General features: G+C 25.8%; 1 protein-coding gene across 1 annotated transcript in view; it reads right to left on the bottom strand.

The window, feature by feature from the left end:
• Window positions 1-7,170, bottom strand: part of LOC119677401 (putative elongator complex protein 1) — a 279,253-nt gene that overhangs the window by 11,144 nt on the left and 260,939 nt on the right. The window lies entirely within an intron of this gene.

The following is a 7,170-nucleotide window of genomic DNA, read 5'->3' as shown; positions in this document are numbered from 1 at the left end:
ATGTATGTCTATGGGATATACGTTCTATAAACGATGGTACTAAATGTTTTATTAATAATTATTTACACTATACCTTATATACTATATATACCTCCTATATATTTGCGTTAGCTGTTTTTGTAATTGTGCTGCAATCGCATTAAGGATCCTATTACAATTCTATTGACGAAACTTCGTACATAGCTGACAGGAGTTACTGCGACTTTTTTTGTTCCTGTTACTAAAATTACTATTTCGAGATGTTTCACGCTCACTACAGTTATAAAATAAAATTGACTGCAGTAGTGGAAAACCAATTCATATGTTTAAAAAACATATGGAAGGCTGGATCCAATGCTGACATAGTTGTGTAGCGGTCGATAAAGCCTTGTTTGAGGACAACATAAGAAATTTCAATTCGTTGACGATTTTTTTTATGTATTATTTAATTATGCCGGGTACTTTTTATACGGAATGTAAATTAATATTTGGTTAAATGCTTTTAAATGAGCTATATTATACATTTTTATGTTTGTACTTTTGAAATGAGTTAATAGTTTCGTATATTTTGATATGAAAGCCGGTGTCTCGAATATTTTAGAATGAATATATCATCAAAAAATCAAATTTTGACTACAGGTATTTAACTTTATATAAATACTATAACATGTACTTTAGAGTATACATGTACAACATGTACTTTAAAGCCTTCTACATTCTATAATAATATACATAATTTTATAAAGTACTGAAGTTTCGAAAGGATGTATTGAATCATAGATAAAAATGTCTGTTACTGGGTCGAAACCTCTAATGATGTAGATTATCTATATGAAACTAAAAATACATTGAAAATATATTTAAATGTATCATTGGAAATTCCAAGAATTAATAATGATGTTATAAAAAAAAGAACAAACTTAATATCAATAAAATTATAAATGAAAAATAGTTTCTTGTTGCACACATTATTTTATTTATAATAATTAAAAAAAATTAAAATTAAAATTATTTTATAATTTTTTTTTTAAATTTATTTAGAGAATAAAAACAAATTTGTAAATGTATCTTTATCTAAATTTTTTTTAAGAATTACTAGGTAAACCTCTAACATTTTTTGTTGCAAAACACACCTTTAATATTCTAGCAAAAACTAGTCAAACTAGTACAAGTTTTTTTTAAACCAAACCGATTTAATTATGAGCTTTTATTTTTTCACAATTCAACATTGTGCCAACAATACAAAAATCATATTCCTATACCTTAAAGTATATAGTAAGATAGAGTTGTGGTATATATATCAGATGCATATTCACAAAAGTCAAAAGATGCAGTTCAAACATAATAAGAGAAAGAAAGAGAAAGAGAAAACATGAACTCAATCACCAGCAATTTATAACAATATTTTATAATATCAAATTATAGTTTTTAAATTTATCTGAGCAATTTTTTTATTAAGATACTTTAGCAACGAGTTTATGAGTGGTTTATTTTGGTTGGAGGGCATAGTTTATGCCAAAACTCAAAATCCACTTTACATAAATAATTGCTAAATTTGTTAAATTGCTTATAATTTGGTGAACTTAAAAACTCATTAATAAATAAAACAAATTAAACACAATAAATATTTGCCAAAATTAAGTTGACATATGTACATGATTTGTGAGCGGTTCAAAGACCGCTAGATACAAGATACAAAATATAAGCTGAATTGATTACAGTAAACGCACTTGAACTTGAGCGCACTTAACGACACTTTTGCCCATGGTTAAGTACAGTGGGTGTTGTTGTACGCATTCAGCGACTCAGTGCGTGAATGAAGGTGTGTAACTGATATTTTACACAATTATTTTTATTTGCATAGATATTCAGTTCAAAGTGATCGTTTGTTCAAGTTTTCAAATTGGTTCATGGATATTCTGCGAACATAAATAAAAATAAAAATAAAATAATTACAAATGAAAACAAAATACAACTAGATTGAGATACACTAATCATAAATTGTTTATTGCTATATAATGATGATAATTTGTTTTTAAATATAAATGAATTTCTTTTTCACTTGGTTTTAAGAACTTTAAAATGATTGATTGATTCAATTTAATACCAATTAATATGAACTAGAATTATTACAGGATCATTATAAATTTTTTATGTTTTTATGTATATATAGTTATCAGATGCGAGGCGTCGAATGGTTCAGAGCGTTCACTGAACACCTTAACAAAGCGTCCTTTTCAGATATTTTTTTTTATTAGGTAAATAATTTCGCTATTTTGCTACTTAACATTTTTTATAATAGCTTTTCCAAACAGATTAAACACAAACACAAAACGTCAATACAAACAAAATCACACATACATATGTTAGTTACACCCAACATTACTTATAATTAATAAAAAAGAAAACACGTTCCTCTTAAAATATACTAAGGAATACACAACACAAAACATACAAATAAATATAAAAATAAAAGAAAACAAGCCGCTCAAAATATGTACGTAAAATAATCATAACTCTTAAATTAATGCGTGCAAGCGGTTCAATAAAAAAAGTGAACCTCCAATGTTATGCAATGTAAATACAAAAGAGAAAAGAAATGACTGACCGAAAATCGTTTTAGATTTGACGAGAGGTTCACTCGACCAAATTGACCCGCAAGTTCATACAAAGCGTGCAAATACAATCAAAGTCACGGTTGCCGTTTTATATGGGCAAATGGTTCAATAAAAAAATTGAACCGCTCATAGCAAATACAAAGTAAAAGAGTAAATGAACGCATGAGAGTTTCTTACTCTTATATAGAGGTTGGAAATAAACCAAAAACAAAGTCATTATTGCAATTTTATAGTAGCAAATGGTAAAAGTAAAGAAAAAAGTTAAAGAAATTTGAAGTGAAAAATAATATTTAGAAATGTATAAATGTGTAAGTAAAGATTTGATTCAAATATCTTTTTTTTAATGATCTTCGGAAAAAAAGGTTTTAATTCATAAAATGAATAGACCAACTCCGTATATGAAGAATTTGGTACCTAATGTAAAAATGTCGAAAAATGTGGTAAGTCGCCGTTTTCCTACAGTTATTTACCATAAAAACCAAAGGATCACAGGCTGCGAACATTTAAATAAATTGTTTTGTTGGTCTTGTACGGTATTTGCTTGTGGAAAGGACAAAACTCAGGAGTAGGGGGAATACGTTATAGTTGGAATTCTGTTTTGATCAAATTCTGAACACCTTGCCAAAAAACTAACGCCTCGCTACTGATAGTTATGATTAACAGTTTATTATAATAATAACCAATATTTTTATAATATATTTTATGTTTGTGATTTTATTTAAAAAATTATAAAAGGTATGTTAAGTTCTTAGTACTTATCAACGTTTATAGTAAAAATTAAATTTAATAAAAATTTATATCCAAATCCAAATTAAAAACTTCACATATTGCTTTAACACCAGATAAATCAAATCCTAAATATTCTTATATTAAAAAGAAAGTTGATAGTTAAACTTTAAAAATAATAACGTGCTAACACATTGGAAAAGTCATGACCCTTAAAGAGATTATATTTAATTTAATTTGTATTATGTCGAAGTAATTATATGACATCTTACAATTTTTACAAATAAGATAAATACATTCCCTTTTCAGTACTACCCCTCGTTTAAAATAGGATCTCATTTTAATTTAATTGAGATTACAAAATGCTAAGTACTATAATAAACAAAAAATAAAAATATATGTAAAAGAAGAAATATTAATAATTGGATTTACAACACAATTACCTGATAAAGATTCATAAAAAGACGGAACTGGTTTGCTATTTATGATTTTATTTGTGCAATTTAACTGATTAAGTTGGATTTATATATAATATTATTAGACTATTCCATGAAATTTAAGCAATGATAATATTGCAGTTCCATAACAGAATATTATACAATAATATTTATAAAAGTTGTAAAATATCGCATTAAAACATATAATCTTTTATATAGTTTCAAGTTCATAAATTATTTATGCTATACATTATATACTTTGTATTGATACAATACTTATCAGTTAATATATGCTAATTGGTTAATACTCTTTGATGTTAATACTTATAAATGACTTGCATTATTTTTATCAGAAATGTAAGCATACAATAAATCGCATAAAATAAGACTTTAAGATATATTTAAGGTAGGTATTTTCAGTTTAATGTATTTAGCAGGTGAAGTTGAGAACAGAGAAAGAAAGCCGTAGGAAGTATAAGTAAAATGTGATATATATTCAGTTCTCTGGTACACAACCAATTTAGTGTTAAGAAAATAAAGTAATTTTTATAAGTAAAGGGCAAATCACGCGTTTTTTTGTAATTTAAAATTCAATTTAATCACTTTTTTAAACTACAACCGATGTTTTTTTTTTAACTATAGTTTTTGACATAACGAACATAATATGTAACTAATATTCTAATATATTATAATTAAAGGAACGGCATTTATGTTCCATACACATATATAAATTTTAAACATATTACTAAGTAAGCAATATTTTCTTAGATCTCTGTTGGGCATATTGAAGATTTTTGTTTTAGGGTACCAGTTGTAGTGATAGTGGACTTCGTCATTTGAAGTAAAACCAAACAGATCACAATTCATAAATATTTGAAAATAAAACAAGAAAATAAGTTAGCGTCGATTTTTCTAAAGCTATATTAGGTTTTTTATATCAGGTATTTTCTTTGGAAAAAATTTTTTTTTAATAAATATTATTTTTGATGTAATCCAATGCATTTTTAAATATCTAAAATTATTTCCGGCAGTGCATCCGGGATAAAGGTTATAATCCATTTTCTAATTTTTATCAAATGACAAAAAGTTTTCCATTCGTAGTTCACTGATCGAGAATATACGTATATTATTTATATAATAATATTTAATATCTGCTTCAATACATTATAAATGTCTTGAAAAACTGAATATACCCTTTATTCACAATAGTGAGGAGGGTACAAAAATATATGTTTCAGCTTATATAAACAATTTTATTTAGAAAACTTAATGCTATTTTATGAGCTAATATTAATTACCGGAAATAATTTCTTTAATGCTGATCATGTCATAATATAAACAAATATACTCACTTTTTGATACTCACTTTCTAACAAAATGTTAGCATTTTTAATATGCTAATACTTTCACATACGTATGTAAACTGCAGCTTTAAAAGTATAAAACTATAGTAGGTGTATAAAATATGTGATTGTTAGACAGGATATTGCTATAATTAGTGGTTACAAGATCACTCTTGTGAAAGTCATTTACACAAATATGTGATCGGCATAAAATTATGTATTGGAGAGAGTTAGAAAAGTAGTGGTCAATGATCAGTACATAACTTTTAATTTCATGCTATTGATAAAAACTGGATTGTCGATTCGAAACTTGCTTTAAATGAGTGATTTTACACTCACTGTGTGAAAAGGAAGCAGCATAAAAAATGTTGAAACTTTTTTTTATTTTTTATTCATAGATTTTTAAAACACATACCAATTTTTTAATAGATATCACAGACTGAAAACAATAAGAAAAAAATAATATAATATAAAATAATATGTATATTGTTAATAATAGCATAAAAAGGTTGTTATATATGTAAGTATATGCAGATACATATAATAATTTATGCAAACCTTCTGTCTAAAATAGACATTTTTGGGGCTGGAACTTTTAAACATTTAAAGTCGAGTTCGAGAGAATAAGGCAGAAACATGTTCAAATCTTGACAACCATGTGAATCAGCTGGTTCTCTTGCCAATATTATAAATTCCTCTAAACTGAAACGAAATTATAGACCTGCCATCCTGCTTTCCTTAAGATTATCCTATATAATTCAAGTTATGCAAGTTATGCGCCGTGATATCTGGTAAATAAGCTGTGGCTACTTATTCAGAGGCCCCTTGATATGATTTACAAATCATTATATATTTCAATATAAAATGTTTATATAAAATAATTTGTACTGTAATGTTATTAGTTTTTAAAGTTATACAACTTTAAATAAAAGCGATTAGGCTTTAAATAAAAGCGATTTGATAAAGATATATTGTTAAATAAATAAAAAAATTATAAGAAAACATAAATTAAAAATACTCATATAGGGATACAATTATCAAATGATTGTTAAGGGTTTTTTTTATTGTTTAAATAAATAGTGTTGCAATCTTAACCAATTTGTAGCAGTAATGGTTTTATTATTATTCTTATTATTTCCTTTTACATAGATATATCTTCGGATATATCGGATATATTCTACATATATAATATATTCCTTCGGATATGTTCCACAGCTTTTTAGCAAATAAAAATTGATTGCTATTGATATCGCTTATCTGAACCCGACCTAATTTTAGCACTATTCATATTTTTCTTCCTCTAACCAAATTTAACAAATTTTCATTAAATTATACAATTCTATACTTTATTAATTTCGTTTAGAGAAATTAAATTGAACTTCAAAATCTACTAATAAACCTTTAAGAAAGTTCACATTTATAATATACTACTATGTTTTACCTATGAGAAGAGGGCTATTGAAGTATAAGTGCTTGCTACATTTCCTTTACCAAGCTTCTAAAATCAATTATAAAAATTTATAATAGACAGTTATTAGAAAGCTTAAATTTAATTAGTTAATTTGCAACTCAAATTTTTAATATGAAAACAAGATACAATTTAATTAAATAATCATTAAGTTGTCTAATGGAGGCACCAACAATGAGTAGCGTGAATGCTTGAACTCTTTATTGCACTTACATACGAGTATAAAGCATTTGTGTGAAATATTCAAAGATATGTTATGAAAAGTGGTTGCACAATTTAAGTTAAACCAAAAGATACGCCCCACAAATGTACCAATAATGATGAACAAAACATATGAACAGATAAAAATTTTGAAAATAGAAAAAATTTTCACAAAATTACAGAGCAAAATAACTTAATTAACGTTAAAGTAATTGAGTCAAGTAAAATTGTGCTTACACTGATTGAATTTAATTGAATCAACAAAGAAGTTGTTGAATGTACAAAAAGTATTTTAATGCTTAGTTTACAATTGTCTGTGGCTTTTTGGTTGATTTTTTGTGGCACATCCATGTTTCTGGATTTGATGTATGGACTTGTAAAGATGTAAAGTTGCTTTT

Source organism: Teleopsis dalmanni, chromosome 2 (assembly GCF_002237135.1).
Source record: "Teleopsis dalmanni isolate 2A chromosome 2, ASM223713v2, whole genome shotgun sequence".
Classification (NCBI taxonomy): Eukaryota; Metazoa; Arthropoda; class Insecta; order Diptera; family Diopsidae; genus Teleopsis; species Teleopsis dalmanni.
Note: the sequence above shows the minus strand (reverse complement) of the source record. Positions and strands in the feature narration are given on the sequence as shown.